Source organism: Pteronotus mesoamericanus, unplaced genomic scaffold (genome assembly GCF_021234165.1).
Source record: "Pteronotus mesoamericanus isolate MK-2021 breed Mesoamerican mustached bat unplaced genomic scaffold, CSHL_Meso_final scaffold_232, whole genome shotgun sequence".
Taxonomy (NCBI): domain Eukaryota; kingdom Metazoa; phylum Chordata; class Mammalia; order Chiroptera; family Mormoopidae; genus Pteronotus; species Pteronotus mesoamericanus.
The window spans coordinates 26,501,921-26,521,451 of NW_026555311.1; the positions used below are offsets into that span (position 1 = coordinate 26,501,921).

Sequence of the window (19,531 nt, forward strand, 5' to 3'; positions counted from 1 at the left end):
TAGGTTCATCCATGCTGTTGCAAAAGGTAAGATTTCATTCTTATTTACGGGTGAGTAGTATTTCATTGTATACATGTACCACAGCTTTTTATTCCTCCTTCAGCTCTTACACAAAGGCCTCCCAAGTGCCCCTGCCATCGCTAATCTGAACGTTCCTCTCTATGAGCCCACATATCACTCTGGACATAATCTTTATCACCTGTGGGCCATATACTTATTGCTTTACAGTTTTTTATATCATAACTCATTAAATATAAGTGCTCCCTGGACAACCCCAGACTAATTAGCATATGCTGAATATTCAACGCTTAGTTGAATAAATTTAAATGAATAAAGAGATTTGTAAATACATCAGTCGGTCTTCAGGCCCTACTAGAATTGAACCCAGGGGCGCCAAGGCTCCCCAGAGTACAGTGCAAAAATCTTAAACATTTTATTATTAGATACCAGTGCAAGGAATTCAGTCCACATTCTCCCACCTAAATCTAATCCTTTATTGTTAGCAATTTAAAGCTAAACTGCACTTCAGAAACTACTGAGCAAAGAAAACTCATAATTTGAGTTAAAAGTAAAGAAACATTTTTTTCCTAAAACTGAGGAGTTTAAATGTGAAGAAAACAGGAGTTGAATAAATTACAGCAGTCATGAACATAAAGTCTGAAGTAGTCACCAGAAGAGCATACCTGGGGGAACTTTAACAATAATAACTTTGTAAGTGTGTGGTTATTTTCCTGAGGAAACACTAAATACCTTGTTGCTTGATTCATTTAGAATTAAATTGTCCAAAACATCAGAGGATAGACAATAATAGAAAATGATGTATATGTTGGAATGAACCAGGAATGTCATCCTACATTTTATATTTTAAGCCTCAATATTTTTATATTCATTTAGTAAGAAATAAAAAGTACTTAATACTGTAGGATGAATCATTTAAAAGAAAATTTCTTTGCATTTACTTTGTTTTTGTCATATGTTTAATGCCACATACTTTGTAGAGGGAATCTTCTCTCTTTTAAGGAGTCTTTAATTCAATAAGGAGAAAAGTATTCTGATATATACTTAATTATGCTCCCCACCACCACATTACTATCGAGGGATGGGTGAAAAAGAACCATTGGAATTCTCAGCATGGATCACCTGAGTAGAAACAAGAATCCAATCAAAATAAATACTTTGCTATTGATGGGATTAAGAGAGAAATGACAGACACCTGGTAAGTACACTGCTGCTCTTCAAGCTTGTGTCAGGCCTTATTAATTAATCACAATGCTCCCCCTGCAGAACCTGCATGTATTGTTAGATGTCTTCCGAATACAGCTCTCTGAACAGTCCCAACCCACCCACAATATAGGAGAAGAAGAAGGAGACTCTTTCTTGTTTCAATTCCATGAACAAACCAAGAACTAACATAAAATAGAACCTCAGGTACTCCCCATGAGAGAATGTCATTTGAAATGGGAAGAGACAGCTTCCTCCCTCCTTCCCTTCTTTCAATTGAGGTAAAATTGACATAACATTACATTAGTTTCAGGTGTATAGTGTATGATTCTATATTTGTATGTACAGTTATTTACCACTTAACAACAAAGCTACAAACTGAAAAATGCACTGCTAAGGATTTTTTTCTCTGTATAAACATTATAATGTACACTTACACAAACCTAGATGGTATAGCCTACTACACACCCTGGCCACATGGTACACTCTTACTTCTAGGCTACAAACCTATATAGCACATTACTGTACAAAGCAACATAAGATGAAATCAAGCACAAGAGAAAATGATGCAATCAAGAGACATGGTGGACATAAGGTGTGTTAGGCTACTGCCAGTGTCTAACACAGCATACTGTTTCATAGCAAACTTTCTAAGTGGAAAGAGCACACTCCAAAATAACTATAATGGTGAGTACGTATGCCAATAACATATTTGTTTATTATCATTGTCAAGTATTATGTATGGTACATAACTGTGCTGTATTTTTATTTGACAGGCATCACAGTAGGTATATGCACAGTGGCATTGCTGCAAACACACACTGTGCTATGCTACAATTTTAAGATGACTATACCATCACTAGGCAACAGTAATTTTTCATCTCTATTATAATCTTAGGGGATCACCATTCACTGTATCTATCCTTGACTGAAATGCCATGATATGGTATACAACTGTATTACAAAGTGATCACAGCAAGTCCAGTTAACATCTGTGATCATATACAGGTACAATTTTTTTCCTAGCGATAAGAACCATTGAGATCCACTTTCCTAGCTACTTTCAAACATACAATTCAGTATTATTACCTATAGTAACCATGCTGTACATTACATAAAAATATGGAATGCTTCATGAACTTGCTTGTCATCCTTGCCATGGGGCCATGCTAGTCTTCTGCATATTGTTTCCATACACAAGCACAAAAGTCACCTTTTTTTAAGATAAGAACTAATAGCTTGCTGAAAACTCGAGGATGGCAATTGTCATTGCATCACATGACCACAAACAAAACAGGTTTGAAGCAGGAAAGAGGAAATAGAAGTTGGATATCCCTTATTTTATATTAATTCGACCAATCTATTAGTTGACCCTTAAAAATAGAATCAGAGAAGTGTCTGTTCAGGTTTTTGTGAGGGCCTATAGACATGAAAAAATGTTCAACTTCATTAATCATCAGAGAGATGCAAATTAAAACCTCAATAAAATAGCACCTGACACCTGTCAGAATGGTTACCATCAATAAACCAACAAACAACAAGTGCTGGCGAGGATGTGGAGAAAAGGGAACCCCAGTGCACTGTTGGTGGGAATGTGGTCTGGTGCAGCCACTATGAAAACAATAAGGTGTATCCTTAAATAATTAAACATGGAATTCCCTTTTGATCCAGTGATTCCACTTCTAGGAATATACCCCAAGAAGGCCAAACCACCCATACAAAGAAACAGCCCTGACTGGTGGAACACCAGTTTCCAGGAACAAGTGGAAATGCTGAGGAAGACAGGCGCGTGCCAGGGGAGCCTCCTGTCACAAAAGGAAACAACCCACTGGGCCTGTGACAGGGTTTCTCCATCTCTGTCCCCTCATGGTCACATTTTTAAGCTCAGATGAAAGCTTGTCTGAAATACTACTTTTAATATCAGATTCCATTAGTGAGTCCAGCCCCGCAAAATCAGATATGTTATCCATTACATTGTCATTTCAAAGCTAAAGGGCCAGCTTTCTATTCAACCATACTTCAAAGAAAATAATTTACTAGTAGGTAACTTTGGCTGAGATAGTCATTTGTCTACAATAAACTCTCAGGTATTCTCCTTCAAATGCAAACCGGAAGGTCCTTAATGATTTTCAGTAAGGACCGCTTCTTTGTCAGTTAATCCTGTGGGTCGAATATCATCAGCCTTACTTTATAACCTCCGGAAAATTACTAGGCACTCCAAGTATATAATAAATCTTGTCCTAATCACTGAACCACAGTTGTTCTCCCACTGGTTTATTATACTGAGGTACTGACCATACAATTTTTTCATTAGAATTTGAGGAAAGTGGGGAGATATCAAAGGGAAAAAAGTCTGACTGTGATTCCACTTTATTTTACATCATTCACATTATTATGGACTTTGCTGTATTAAACTTTGATCTTTGAGGAGGTACTATTACTCTCATAATTTGAACATATTATAGTTCTTCAATATATCTAATTCACCCTTCAGTTTTAGATAAACTGAACAGAAACCTACTTTACTGCCCTTGAATGTATTTAATCGGCAGTACCACAGAAGATAAGGATACTATACCTAAAAAAACCACTTTTGGAAAATAGGAAGCTTGGTGGGACACATGATTTTTGGAATATGCAGAAGCCTATCTTTTGGGTCCCCTCTCTCCTTCATGCCATGTTGTTTCTGTTGGTAGCACTATCACACCGCCAGAATGTGGGTCTCTGCTTGATCCCGCAGAGGTCCTGAGCTCCCTAGCAATAGTGACCAGCCCAGGGAGTGGACATGCGACTGAATCAGTACCAAGTGGGGTCCTTTCCAGCAATCATGTCCCCTGCCCTGCAGAGGAAAGCTGTCTGCAAAATGAGGCCCATGAGAGACAAGCAGATATAAGCGGAGAATGGCAAGAGCCCTGGAATATCCATCCTAGTTCTAGTTCCTGAAGCCCTGGCCTTTGGGTACCATCCTTTGATCCTAAAAGATATGTCTTACTGTTCCCAGCAAAGTGAACAAAAAAAAATTCCTGTTTGCTTAATCTCAGTTGAGTTACTTGCTGCCCTAAAATGTCGTTATTAATACCAAGGAAGAACACTTAAAATATTTGTACAAAAATTTTCTTTAATATTCCAGGTTTATAAAACAGAGAGCTCCCTCCACTTTGCATCAAATGCAAAAAATCAATTCAAGATGAATATTAAACCTAAGTTTAAAAACTAAAACTTCTAGAAGAAAACATAGGAAAACAAATTTACAAACTGAGGGAAAAAATGATTTTTTTAAAAAGCATACAGAAAGTAATAACTATAAAAATTTATAAATTAGATTTTACTGAAAGTAAAAGCCTGCTCATCAAATCATTAAAAAATGAATAGAGAAGCCCAACACTGTAAAATATTTGCAAAACATATATCTGCCAAAAGACTAACATCCATAATATACAAAGGATTCCTACAATTCAATAATAAAAGCACAAAAGAAACAATTTAGAATATAGGAAAAAAATTACCAAATTTTGCCATGATTAATGAGCACTTTCTTACCCAAATTTTTGAGGGAAAAAACAAGGATGCACATTATAGATGGGTAGTACCTGAAATACCTTGTATCTGTTCTTGTGTTTTATAATTATTTGTCACATAAAATTTCTTGTACTATGATATGTTAAAAAATAAATGCTAAAATTCCTTCATAATACAACAAAACAAGTATGCCAATATAAATTAATTAATTAATTAATTAATTAAAAAAATTAAACTGAAAGGTTTCTTTCTTGAAAGTTTGGGCCAAAAATGTGGGTGCACATTATAGATATTTCACAAAGGAAGATATACCAATGACCAACAATCTCATGAGAAAGTTCTAGCATAATTATATATCAGAGAAATGTCTGTTAAGATCTAAGGAGATGCCCTAACATAAACACTTGAATTATTAAAATTAAAAACTGACTGGTAACACCAAATGTTGGTGAAATATGGAGCAACCAGAGTTTTCATACATTGCTGTTGAGAGTATGTTATAACCAATTTGGCAAACTGTTTGGCAATATCTTATAAAGTTAAACATACTTCTACCTATGACTTAGCAATTCCAACCTTAGATGTACAAGCAAAAAAAAAAATGGAGCCCAGATGTTCAGAAAATATTTGTACCAAAATGTTCATAGTAGTTTTATTCATATTAGCCCCAACTAAAACTAACCCAAACAATGCCCACCAACAAGTGAGTAGATAAACAAATCAGGGCAAAACTGTACAGTGAAATACTCTTTGGTCAATAACAAGAATCAAATTATGCATAACAACATGGATGAAATCCACAGCTATTATAATGAGTAAAAGAAGCCAGATATATGAATATTCATTTTATGATTCCATTGATATGAAGTTCTAGAATAGGCCAAACAATTCTATGGTTAGAGAAGTCATAAAAATGTCCACCTCTCAGGGGAAGGATATTGACAGTGAAGGGACAAACAGGACTTTCTAAGGTTATGGGAAAGCCTATTTTTTAATGATTTTATTTATTTTTTTTTTAGAGAGAAGGGAAGTGAGGGAGAAAGGGAGAGAAACAACTAAGTTTGCAAGAAACATCGATTGGTGGCCCTTCACACACCCACAACCAGGGACCTGGCCTACAACCCAGGCATGTGCCCTGAGTGGGAATCAAACCAGTGACCTTTCAATTTGCAGGCCAGCACTCAATCAACTGAGCCACACCAGCCAGGGCAGCCTTGTATCTTGAAAGGACATTAGTTACATGAGTATAGACATATATCTCACTAACAGTGCATTTGAGATTTGTATGCAAATTATGTTCTAACAACTTGTATTCCTCCCATCAAAAAAACTGAAAAATACTGAATTCTATTTAATAGGTTTGCTTTTTACTGTGGTATGGGTTAACAAATATGAAATTAAGCCTTTGGGTATTCCAAGTTGAGCAAATAAATATATAGGTTGAACATAATGGGAAGCCAGATTTCTCACTATTGGAAAATGAAATTATAAATACGGAAATAGGAAGATGACAATGTATCCTGTTGTTTGAGACTGGAATTAGAAATGTCAGTATGAAATTACTGCATACAACATGGTGATTTGATTTACACATACATAGTGAAATGATGACTACAGTCAAGCTAATATATCACCTTCTCACATAATCACCATTTTTGCGTGTGTATATCACCTGAAATCTACTCTCTTAGCAAATTCCCAATATTCAATAAAGTGTTAGTAACTCTAGTCATCAAGCTGTATATTAGATTGCTAGAATTATTTATCCTACCTAACTACAATGTTATACATTTTGACCAACATTACATGGTTTTTAATAGGTAGATATATAGATACAGAAATATGTATAGACACACATTTACTAATGCTATTAACTAAGAGGGTCTAGAAGTAACGAGACACCATTAGCAATGAATAAATACACCCTAGTGTCCAAATATTGACTTCTGAATGCCACATACTTTGCAATGGAAGCATGACTACTTGGATAAAAGATTGATTCCAGGGCTTGGTCAGGAAAAGTATAAGATAGTCCTAAAATAATATGTTCCAGAAAGTCAGGAAACACTCAAGAATGGTGTGGAAATATCAAAAGGATGCAGAAGGTAGTTTAAAGTGATTGTCACTGGACAAATATGTGATAATTTGAGAATCTGAATAAATAATAACAGTATAGATCATAACTACAGAATAAAACATAATACTACATCACTTCTGTTGATATAATAGATAAAGAAGCAATTTAACTAATGGAAAGCATGAGAAAGCTCTTCCTTTCATAGAATGTCAACTAGTAAATATATAGAAGCAATAGCACAGTTAAAAATTATTAATGGCTATAAAAACAAGTGATAAAATTTTGGTGAGGAAAAGATATTTACATAATCTCCAAGTATCTCACTACAAATCAGTCATAATTTGGAAGAAGTAAAGTAGTAACTATATTGTGGAGAAACCTGGCGGATCCAATGAAATCCAAGTTTACATCATGAGTGTTGGAACAAGCTATCGGTGTGCGTCTCCTGATGTGATGTTCTGAGGATACACTATCTATCACTTCTGTGGTAGTCCTGCCAAAAATGCAAAACCTGAACCCAATCATGAGTAAGCACTACACAAATCCCAACTCAGGAACATTCTACAAAATAACTGGTCTGTATTCTTCAAAAATCTTGAGATCAAAAGACCAAAAAAAAATAAAGGACTGTTCCAAATGAAAGTACACTAAAGAGACATACATAACCCTGGCATGGATCCTGAGCCAAGGGAAGAAATAGAGAAAGAGGGCATTATTGGGAAAATTGATAAAATTTGAATATAAACTGTAGAATAGACAATATTACTGTCTCAGTGTCAAATTTTCTCATTTTGATCATTGATAATTGCAGTTATATGACAGTGTACTTGTTCTTAGGAAATACTCCAGTGTTTATAAAGGGGCAAGATGCCTCTACTTTAATTTTAAACAGTTGAGAAAAAATCATAAATAGACAGACAGATATATAGCTAGAATGATAAAGCAAATGGAACAAAATGTAAACAACTGGTGACTTTGGGTAAAAGGGTGTTTAGGAGTCCCTAATTTTAGTCTTATAACTTTTCTACAAATGTGAAAGCATTTCAAGAGAAAGCATAACAGAACACATATGGTTTACTGTAGGACAACAAAGGAGAGGCAAATTCTGTTCCTCACTGGACCACCACCACTAGGTTTCAAGTATGCTACTGTAATTGAAAAGGTTTTACACTAATGGTTAGTAAACTTGGCTTTGGAATTAAACAGTTATATGACCTTGAGAAAGTCTTATTTTTTTTTTTGGCTTCAGAACTCTGATCCCCAACATAACAAGATTGAATAACTATTTGATATCTAAGATTTCTGCTAATTCTAAAATGCTGCAATTCTTAGAAATTCTTAGCATTTACTTCCAGAGGTAATATGATTAGTTGGAAGATTTAGGAACATTTTCTGGTTCAGTTATACTTAAGACTTCTAAAGGTAAAAGGATGGTAAATAGAGCACAAGTCTTGTTCTATTCCTGGCTCTTGTTATTGATTTGCCATGAAATTTTAGTTTTATTTTTTGAAAATGTCATGCCTTAATTTAAAAGATTATAAAAATCATTAACTACCACTAAAAATCTATACATAACCTCTTTACTTTTAGATAGAAATATATTTTCATTTGTTTAATAAATAACATATAGTGTTTACTATATGCTCATTATTCTGATATGTTTATGTGTACATGTGTATATATACACATATGTAATAGTCACAAAAACTCTGTGAAGTAAGTATGATTATTATCCACTTTGCAGATTGGAGAACTTAGGTACTGAAAGGTATAGTCCTACCACCAGTAACTGGCTGTTGAAAAAACAACCATACATTCAAACCTAGGCAAGTGGCTGCAGAAATGGTGTCCTTAACCACTCCTCTACCTCATCTCTCAAATATTATATTAAAATAAACACTGTCATTGAATAGCCCATTCATTAAAAGATTCCATGAGAAAAAGTGATCCTGAATTATAAAACTATTTATTCTTTATGTTGTATACACTTAGTCACATTTTCCAGATCTCACCAATATATTATTATCTTGACATTTATGTACAAATATTCTGTTTTGAGTTTTTAATTTAAACTCCAATACTTGGCAGACCCTTCCATGTGAATCTTTGGTGACATTAATTTGCTACTCTTTGCCTTGCAGCAGCTTGAAAGTAGTCAGGAGAAACTGCTCAGAAGCTGCTGCATGTCTGTTCTTTGCAGAGGCCAGCAAGGAAGCCCAGCCAGGCTGCAGCATACTGCATAATCTGAACCCAGGGGAGAAAGAATAGGTTCATATGCTTGGCCCTTTACGGAAAGAAAATCAGCAGTAAAAGTGACAAATTTCTTTAAAGAAACTATAGAGCACTGTGTCATTTTAGTTGAAAAAGTATAAAGTGGTAAGTCCTAAGGATTTTATTATAGCATGACTAACACATCTTCCCTCTCCCCAATTCCTACCTATTTAGCTCAGTTAGTCCTTGCTAAATTCTGGAAATTACTCATGCAAATCCCAAACTCATCTTTCATGAGACTCAGACTGGGGGTAAAAAATGAAGCTGAACAACTGTTAAGTAAGGGTGCTTTTAATTGGCAGTACATAGGGCTTATCATAAATTCTAATATATAAACTGAATTTCATAAATTCCATATAATTCCATATAACCCTTAAAAAGTAGGACTGATACCGCTGTATATAGGATCCAAGGGGCTAAGGTAACTTGCTTAAGCCATAAACCTATCAAGTATCTGAGCAGTACTTTTTTTTTTACTCTGGATCACGGTTTTTTTCTCTTTCTCTTTTTTACCCACTGAACTACACTGCTTCATACTTATAACCATGATCTGATACAGACTACTTACTTATACATACTAGCATTCCCCCAAAATGAAGGAATGAATAAAGTAATAAAGGAACCAAGAGTAGGCACTTAAATATTTATCATAGCTTAGCACTGTTATAGAAATATGCAAGACAAAATTAACAGACCACTGAGAAAACACTCTAACAATATTTACATTTCATAGAGCTGCTTTAGGATTTCAAGAATTTAATTATAAAATGGAGACATTTCATGAAGGGTGACATAAAAATTCAAGTGTTAGCACAATTTAAATTACAATCTTAAAGTGAAAACTAAAACAGTTTAAGGATTGTAGAAAAATTCTGCTTTCTAACATGGTTATGTAATGTCACACTCAGGTTAAACACGAAGTCTAGTTATATTGTCTTTTATAACATGAACAGATGGCCGATTCCCAATTAATTAGAAAATAACCATATTTATTATCAAAACTATAATGAACACAATTCAGGCTTGCTTTGAGATTCAGAAGCCACTTAGACTCTTACAATATTATGAGATTAGTTATCAATATTTTTATTATTTACAAAACACTAACTAATCCAGATTCAATCATCCTTTTCTCCCAGCTACCCCAGCAGTTGATGATATCATTCTTTCTACTCCCACAACTAAAATATTTTTTATCCTTTTCATTCCCTCTGTCCTAAACAGCTTTGTTCTACTCTTACCACCACCCCTTTGCCTCAGTTTCCAACAGCCAGTTTCATACTTCTAAGGGTCCCTCTCTCAATGCTACTGCCAGACTGATAACTCTTTCACGCAGTCCAGAACCTTGAACAGATGCCAACTGCAGAGCACATGATTTTGAAGCTTAGCCTTATTTCCAAGGTGTCATAGTCTAACCCAGTTTACCTTTCCAAATTGTTGTTCATTACTCCCCCACCAAGCACCCTATGACGGAGTCATCCAAATCTGTTTACTCAATTTAACCCAAACATGCAGCACTTATTTTTAGCTCTTCCTTCTTGGAAATTACTACAACTAAAATCATCATCATCACCATCATTATCAACATGATCATCAAAAGCAAACATACATTACTTATTATGCATCAGAAAATGTCCCAAGTGCTTTAGACATTCTAGCTCACATAATTTTCACAATAACCTTGTGAAAAGTTGCTATTATAAACATTCTCATTTTGCAGAAGGTCCAAAGCAGTCAAGTCAGTCATGCAAGGTCACACAGGTAGTAAATTGTAGACCCAGAATTCAAACCAGTTTGATTCAAGACTCTAGATTGAACCACCACATGTATATGCCTCTCAAGTACCAGTTAACACAATTTTCTTATTGTCAGTTCCATAATTAGCTCTTAATTATATCACATATGCTCCTTTATCTCTTTAATAAATTATAAAGTTACCCAAATGTTTTATTTCTTTCAGAAGCCCCTTAATCTTAGATACACAGTTAGCCTCAAACAAATGCCTCTAAGAAAGATCATTTTATTAAATAATAAATATATAAAAGCAAAGAGTCAAGAACTACAATTAGTCAAAATGTACAGAAGTAGATCTCCAGTCACTGACAAAGACCTCGGAGCCAGGACTTGCCTGAGGCCAGAGCACTGAGAGAATAGAGGCTGGGCATGTGCTGGCAATCGCTGCTTGCAGAGTTTTCCATCAGAGAGGCTGCAGGGCAGCTGCTGCTTAAGGGGGAGGCAGAGATCCTGAACGCTTGCTTTGAAGCTAGAGTTGCCCAACAAGTATACTTATTTAGACTGTAGGTTGTAAATAAATAAAAATATCAACATTTCCAAAAGATGCTCTTACATACTCTGCATAAAATCGGGAAACAGAAATTCTGATCTTAGTTACACTCTCATTCATTCACTAACAACAGGGAAGGGTAGAGAGCATCCCATTAACGCCTCAAAATTTTATAGTGTCACTAGTGACTGATCACGCTGATGTCCTGAAGGAAGAATTAAATAAAAGTTTGAGTATGCTTAGAAATTTAGAAGAGTCAACTTTTTCACTTTCAAATGAAGAATATAACTTTCTGAAAGAAAAAAGAAAACTCTTATGCATTAAGGTACAACTCAGCAATAAAAAGAAGCCAATTATTAATTTGTGAAACAACATGGATAATTCTTCAAAAAACATTGTGCTAAGCCAAAGAGCCAAACACAAAAGAACAGATATTGTTGTCAAGAATTGTGAAGGATCTGAGATTTTACTTATTGTATAAACATGTGTGTCATGAATGCTGGCAGAAGACACTAGTCTCCCTCCTGAGTCAGAGACAAAGGACTATATTGCTTACAGCAATAAGATTATCTAGAATATCACACCTGTGCAAACCGTAGGTTGTGTTACAAAAGAGAAACCTGGGAGCTTCAAGGAACCTAAATCTATTATAACAGGCAGTAAGCCTGCCTGACCTTTGCCAGGGAGACACATCACCTTTAATCCAGTGTATAATTACAAACCTGCCCTTTTCTTAGGGAAAAGACATTATCTCTAATTTCCAAGGTTGTTCTCTATACACACACCTTCAGAAAAGTCATGAACAAAAGCAGTCAGTATCTTTGCTCATAAGACATTCAGAATCATAAAATACTCAAGGAGAAGTGTCTCTTAATGCATGTTTTCATTCACATAACATTTCTGGAATAGGCAAAACTAGTCCATAGCAGGGAAAAATTTCAAAACAGCCATCTTTCGGAGCCAGAGGTAACTATAAAGGATCACAAATGAAGTAATATGTATATTTTGAATATTATATATGAAATATATATATATAAGATGAAGGGAATATAATAATAGGTTGATGGTTACAAAGGTATATATAGTTGTCAAACATGACACTGTATACATAAAAGTAATGTAAATTATATGTAAATTATGTATGCACATACTGGGTGTATAAATTATACCCAGATAAAGTTCATTTAAAAAGAAAATATGATTCATAGCTTCTACATTGTTATCATCCCAAGGGTAAGGATTACTGAGAAGAAATTAGTCAATTTACTATTCTTAGTAGGTGCTCATAAAAGTTGCTTGCATTGAAATATTAATAATGATTAAAATGAACCTCTAAGTATTCCTCCTTGTCCTATGTTGATTTGAAATTCTATTACATTACATTTTTAAAATATTCAATGTGATTGTGTTTGCTTATAAATATTAATACATGTGCATATAAAGGAACCATTACAAATTTGTATTTAAAAATAACTTTTCTAAATACTAAATTTTTTTGATACACATTAGTTTTAATAATGTGGTGAGTTGTTCAAAAATATGAAAATTGTGCAAATCATAATAAGGTTATTAAAAAAAATTCTTTTCCATATCATAAAACTAGTTGACTAACTGATTTAGAGAAACAATACTTTTCAAAGACTTCCCAGTCAAGATGGTGGCGTAGGCAGACATGGCTTGTCTCTTTGTACAACCACATCAAAATTACAACTAAAATATAGAACAACCATCATTCAGAACTGTTAGAAATCAAGTTGAATGGAAGTCTGACAACTATGGAACTAAAGAAACCACATCCGTCCAGACTGGTGGCAGGAGGGCGGGGGGCGGTGCAGATGCAGAACGAGATGGTCCTTCACCAATGTGTTGCAGAGAAAAATCTGGGAGGGATCTCTTGGGAGTGAAGAGTCCTGGTCCCACACCAGGCCTCACGGGCCAGGCTTCCAGTGCCAGAAACATAAGTCCGCACAACTTCTGGCTTCAAAAGCCAGCGGGGATTGAGCTGGTGGAAGTTCATCTTAAAGAACCCACCCATGGACTCATCTACTTAGACTCACTCCCTCAGAGCTACAGCAATGGAGTAGCAGCTTGAAATATACCAGTGGCATACAGGAAGGAATTGAAGTGTCTGACATCAGGGTGAGCAGAGGTCTTTGTCCCTTTTCTAAACTCTCACCAGACAAAACTGGAAAGTTGGTACCATATCTGAGACCCCATCAACCTGGTTAACACTATTTTACCCGCCTTGAAGATCTCCAGGATTCCACTCCAGGGAACTTACAGGCCCACACAAGGCACTTTTCCATATGAATGGCTAGCCCTGGCCCATGCGTCACAATTTTCTAAATCCTCTCGAACAAGCAACAGCTGGCCTCATTTAGCCCCAGGCCTGGCACTAGCAGCAGCCAATATAGACTCACCGCTTGGCTTCACGGGGGAATCTCCAAGGCCAGCACCAGTAGCCACCATCTAAGATTGCTTTATAGCTCAGATAGGGTGGCCCCTGGCAAAACACAAGATGGGGCTGAACTTGGTCTGTAACACCAGGAAACCTCAGGGCCAGCGCACCCAGTGGACAGCTACAGACCACATCGGATCACCACCACCCTACCCCTACACAGCTGATCCTCCACAGAGGGTAAAGGTTGGTCATCAGTGGTCACAGTCAGTCCCTGCAGCTGACTGGCCTAGGTAGATCCCTCCCATTGACCTGCCAACAGCAATGAAGCCTCAACTACAAGAGGATGGTGTACTCAGCCCACACAAAGGGCGCACCTTGGGTACCCAGCTTGCGTGATAGGGGAGGCTGTGCCATAGGACCCTACAGGATACCTACTACATTAGGCCACACTACCAAGACACAGAGTCAAAGCATCTCTATCTAATGCATAGGAACAAACACAGGAAGCCTGACAAAATGAGGAGACAAAGAAACATGGCCCAAATGAAAAAACAGATAAAAATTATAGAAAAAGAGCTAAACAAGATGGAGATAAGCAATTTATCAGATGCAGAGTTCAAAATACTGGTTATAAGGATGCTCAAGGAACTTAGTGAGGACCTCAAGAGCATAAAAAAGATCCAGTCAGAAACAAAGCACACACTAATTGAAATAAAGAACAATTTACCATGAAACAACAGTAGAGTGGATGAAGTTGAGAATCAAATCAATGATATGGAACATAAGGAAGCAAAAAAGAGCCAGTCAGAGTAAGAAGAGGAAAAAATAATCCAAAAAAAATGAGGATAGTATAACCAGCCACTGGGACAACTTCAAGAGGTCCAATCTTCATATTTTAGGTGTGCCTGAAGGAGAAGAGAAAGAGCAAGAAATTGAAATCTATTTGAAAAAATAATGAAAGAAAACTTCCCTAATTTGGTGAAGGAAATAGATGTGCAAGTCCAGGAAGCACAGAAGATCCCAAACAAGATGGATGTAAAGAGATCCACTCCAATACACATCATAATTAAAATGCCAAAGGTTAAAGATAAAGATAGACTCTTAAAAGCAGCAAGAGAAAAGAAGTTAGTTACCTACAGTGGAGTTTCCATAAGACTGTCAGCTCATTTCTCAAAGGAAACTTTGCAAGACCAAAGGAGTTGGCAAGAAATATTCAAAGTCAGGAAAAGTAGGACCCTACAACCAAGATTGCTCTACCCAACAAAGATAACATTTAAAATCAAAGGGCAGATAAAGAGTTTCCCAGACAAGGAAAAACTAAAGGAGTTCATCACCACCAAACCATTATTATATGAAATGTTAAAGGTACTTATTTAAGAAAAAGATCAAAACTATGAACAATAAAATGGCAAAAAAAATTACAGGTCTATTAACAGTTGATTCTAAAAAACAAACTAAGCATATAAGAAGAACAGAGAGAGAATCATGGATACAGAGAATGTTTTGATGGTTGCCATATGGGAGGGGGGTGGGGGAGAATGAGTGAAGAGATGAGGGGATTAAGAAGTACAAACAGGTAGTTACAGAATAGCCATGGGGATGTAAAGTACAGTATAGGAAACTGAGTAGCCAAAGAACTTATATGCATGACTCATGGACAAGAACAATGGTGTGGGGCTGCCTGAGGGAGTGGGTGGGTGCTGGTTGGGGTGAGGGGGTAAAGGGGGAAAAATCAGGACAACTGTAATAGCATAATCAATAAAATATAATTTTAAAAAATGAAATTTAAAAAATAAATAAATAAAATTAGGGTTATATCACACAAAATAAAAGTAGTATTAGTTACCTTGGACAGGAAGTAGAAGTAAGAAAGATGTTTCTAACATACTCAGAGATGAGAAGGAAAAATCATTTCCTCCTGATAATTAAACTACAAAACGCTGAAACAGCGGAGGTCACTGTATCTATGGTCTGTAAATAAAAAAGTTGTCTGTCAAAAAAATAAAACAATACTTTTCAAATAAATCTTCAATATTAAATTAAGACAGTAAAAAATATTTGAAATTTAAAAGTTTCAAAGACATTTACTATTTTTCTTTCACTTAACCAATTTAAATTTAGTAAAAATTATCTGGTGTCTATTAGGTGGTAATTTATGCCAGCAAAGCCTGAAAAGCAAAAGTTTCAGCTTTAGTTTTCATTTACAAAATAATTTTTAAACACTTTATTCTTAATATATACTTTTGATGATTTTTCTTAAGTGCCCATCAATAAATAAATGATGGGCACTTAAAACTGTGATACATTTACACAAGGGAATACTACACAGCAGAAAGAAAGAAAGAGCTACTACCCTTCACAACAGCGTGGATGGAACTGGAGAGCATTATGCTAAGCAATATAAGCAAGGCAGTGAAAGACAAACAACATATGATCTCACCTGTAAGTGGAACCTAATCAACAGAACAAACAAGCAAGAAAAATATAACCAGCAACACTGAAAGAAAAAACAAACCAACAGTAACGAGAGGGGAGGAGGGAAGGAAGTAATGGGAAGAAGAAGGGGAAGGGTCAAATCAAGGAAGATGTATAGAGGACCCACGGTCAAAGCCAAAATGGGGAACGACTGAGGGTGGGACAGGGAAAAGTAGGAGCAGTAAAATGGAGACGAATGTATTTGAACAATAAAACTTCCAAGATAATTTCAATGTGAAAAATATTTTAAAAAATAAGAGAGTAGATCTAATTAAGATTATAAAATGGGTTATCCTAGTACATATTTTAAGTTAAAAATTTGTCTTACTTATATATTTCATCATCTTTCATTTTTCTCTAATTAAAACTTAGAAAGAAGGAAAGTAATTCCTACGTTCACTAAATGGAACTTACAAAAAACCACTATATCTTCGTCTCTAAGAAAAATATTGTCTTATGCCTGTAGCTTTGCTCTAATAAAGCAATATTTTTGGTTCAGATCATAGAGACTTTGCCAAAATCCATATGCAGGGATAAATAGTTTCTCATTTTGTAACTAAACTCCCATATTCCATAATATATTTACCACCATACATCCACCTAATTATGCATAAATTCAGTGACGGTATAGGTTAAATCTTCATTAGCAGTAATATGTGGAAAGTGAAAAGAAAACTCTTTGCAAGTCATCAGAACCCAAAGTTTATTAATAATGCAAATTAAATTGTAATGCCAATATTTACAATATTGGTCTTTCATCACAGCATAATAAAATCAACTTTCCATTATAAACTAAGAAGCTATTTAATGACTGACATAAAATATTTTTGTTAAATCTGAATATTTACAATAACTGAATTGGTCTATACATTACCTCCACTATGCTTTTGAAAGATTTGGTTAAGTTATGGTACCTATGACCTCAAATACCAAATCATAAAACTGCCATCACACACCAAAAATATAATCACCTCCTTAAACCCTTTCATTAAGGTTGATCCATACACCAAACTTCTAATATTTGATAGATTTTGACCTGCAAAAATGTCAATTTTATCTGTTTTAATGTAATATAAAGTCAAAAAAATAAAAAGGAAGTAAGCAGCATTGAACACAGTGTATTCAAGCGACACTGTTCTTTTAATTGCTTTTTGTAGGCAAGTTTATTTGCACTGAAGAGAGAGCAATTTCTACTTTCTAAATTGAGTCCTGATAAAACTGGAGAGTAAAAATTCAGACCCAAGTGCTTATACTACCTCTGTTTTCTAGCCTACTTTATCCCTCAAAATCCTAGAAAGAAGAAACCTATGAGAATTTTATTAGGATTTTCCCCCCTTAGTTATTAATGATTACCAGGGTAAAACAAAAACTGCTCAAAAATTTTCCAAAGCAGCACAAATTATTATTATCATTTTGCTTACGCTGCTAAATTTATTCCCCAGATATATCTTTCCTAAATTATCAAATTACTTTTCAGACTTGATACACATATCTGTACCTTTAAGGAAGGACTTGTTCATCAGAAGTCAATAGGGGAAACCCTGACAACCAAAATACAAGTGTTAAATGACTTGTACACCCCACAACCTATGCTCTCTCTGAATATATTTGAATGGCTATTCATAATCTTCTCAATTCCCAAAAATGTAAATAAATCTCTAGAGGTACAAGTTCAACAATTTAAAAAGGTTTTCCTCAGTGACATGATGCCTACTAATGGCCAGGTAATATCTCAATTTGTAGAAAAGCATACTTAGTAATGCCAAGAGTTTGTTATAATCCTGAAGAAAGTTTTCTGCAATTGTATTAATAGATATCACAGGTAAACATGGGCAAAAGAAGCGTTTAAGGACTCAAACAAGCAATACTTTTCTAGATATTGGAACTCAGCTTACCTTAGAAATACTTTCAAAATTGACCTAAAAGAACATTATTTTCCTCTGCCGAATATCTTGGCTCTACATGAATTTTTACAGTTGAATAGGTTTTTGCTAACATTCTTTCACACTAAAGTACTAAATTCCCTTTCATTGCTCTAAATAGACACTTTCTGCCCTGGGCTAGAGTCAATAATCAAAAGAGGAAAAAAACTTTGGAGTAAAAATGGCTGGGCACAAAACAGGAGCCATTGCATCAATAGTTAATGTGGTTTTGTTTGTTTTTTTTTAATTGTGTCTTAGGCATGATCCTTATCTTACCAACCAGATGAAATATTTCCCAAGGTCAAGGATTGTGCCTTATAATCTCATGCATAGCACATAAGGGAACATAAAGTGGATACTCAATATGTGTTTATCTAATGACTGAAATGTAAATGAGAAAGAGGTAATACAAAAAAACAGTACATATAGAGTATCTAATATAGCCTATTAGTCAGAAAAGATGATTTTCATTCTCTGAATTAACTTTATCTTCAGCAAATTGGAAAAAAATAATGAGGCCCTTTCTCACAAAGTGTGCTTGGAATGCCATGCCCTCCTATATTGCCTGTCATAGGGATACAAGAAATTCTTGTGACTTTAAACACTGATTTTTGATAAAGTTCTGAATATTTTGAAAAATTACCTATGACCTAAATGTTCATAACATATTTTTTTACTGAAAACTTATATTTGTGCACACACACCTCCATAGTGTGTGTGTGTGTACACACACATGCCCACGTGTATTTTCTAAATTACAAAAAGTCACAATCCTTCGAATCACATCAGCCAGATTACACATTGATAGTAATTTGTCATTGACAGTTTTATCAAAAGGCAATTCTTCCTAACTATTCCTCATCTTCCTTTAAAATTTTAATTAATTTATCTTCACAAAATTTGTCCAAAGTCTTCCATTTTAAAAAACATCGTTTGTCATAGCTGTCATAAATACTATTATTTCTTTAGCAAAATGGTTATAATTTTTGGCATTTAAACACTAAGTTTTCTTTCTGATCAAAAGCCCCCACATCTTCTTTCGTTTACTGGTAAAATCACTGAAGCAGCAATCTTTTACAGTTAGGTAGCTATGTTGATCAGAGTTTGAACTAGTAGTAAAAAATGTATTTGAAACAGACTTGAAAACAAAATATGAGGGACCATTCAAGATAATCACAATATCAATATATTTTCATTGATAGGTAATTATATCAAGTCGAGAGAAAACATGCTCATCAATAACATATATAACATCTATACTTGGTATGTATGGCTTGCATAGTATGCACCTGAGGGTGCTAAACAATAATAAAAGCATATTATCTGATGTTTCCTCATGCCCTATACTAAGGATATAGAGT

At 35.0% G+C, this 19,531-nt stretch overlaps 1 protein-coding gene and 1 non-coding gene across 3 annotated transcripts in view; both read right to left on the reverse strand.

The window, feature by feature from the left end:
* The window catches only part of ARHGAP24 (Rho GTPase activating protein 24), a 498,181-nt gene that overhangs the window by 414,642 nt on the left and 64,008 nt on the right, over positions 1-19,531 (reverse strand). The gene's annotated exons all lie outside the window — the stretch shown is intronic.
* LOC129085460 (U6 spliceosomal RNA) lies at positions 2,338-2,439 on the reverse strand. Its single transcript, XR_008530713.1, has one exon. It is a non-coding gene; the product is annotated as a U6 spliceosomal RNA (small nuclear RNA).